Genomic DNA, 650 nt, shown 5'->3' on the forward strand with positions numbered 1-650 from the left:
CATGGCTTACCTGCTCAAGAGCCTATCAAGCATCTTAGGGATTTTCAGACTGCTTGTTCTACTGTTAAGCATAATGGCACTGATGAAATCTCCATTATGTTGAAAGCCTTCCCGTTTTCTCTGGAGGGAAAGGCAAGAGAGTGGTACTACACTTAACCCGTAACAACTGTTTCCTACTGGGATACACTTAGGAGAGAGTTTCTGGATAAATTCTTTCCAGCTGAAGTTGTCGATAAGCTGAGGAAGGACATGTCTATGATCGTTCAGGATGAATCTGAGACCCTCTATGAATATTTGGAACGCTTTAAAAATCTTCAAGACGCATGCCCCCATCATATGATTGATAAGATAGTGATGCTCGGTTACTTCATGATGTGTGGAAAATGATCTAACACAAAACTCACCGGCAAGTGTACCGGTCGCATCAAGTAATAAAACTCACGGGAGTGAGGTCGATCCCACTGATGACAAGTCATCATATACCCATTTTTCAAGCTAATTTCACTTGTTTTGTTAGTCTTTATGCACTTTCTTGCTTCCTAAGTAAGTGATTTGGAGTGAAAATGCATAACTTCTTTAAATCAAGCAACCACCATGAAATTAATGTTAATTCATGAGGTTTAAGCTAATTTTAATTGAAGTTTAATTGA

At 38.9% G+C, this 650-nt stretch overlaps 1 non-coding gene across 1 annotated transcript; it reads right to left on the minus strand.

Annotated features, from left to right (window-relative positions):
* Positions 1–234: 234 nt before the first annotated feature.
* On the minus strand, positions 235–342 carry LOC112793326 (small nucleolar RNA R71). The gene has a single exon (XR_003198024.1). It is a non-coding gene; the product is annotated as a small nucleolar RNA R71 (small nucleolar RNA).
* Positions 343–650: the final 308 nt, after the last annotated feature.

This window comes from Arachis hypogaea, chromosome 3 (assembly GCF_003086295.3).
Source record: "Arachis hypogaea cultivar Tifrunner chromosome 3, arahy.Tifrunner.gnm2.J5K5, whole genome shotgun sequence".
NCBI lineage: Eukaryota > Viridiplantae > Streptophyta > Magnoliopsida > Fabales > Fabaceae > Arachis > Arachis hypogaea.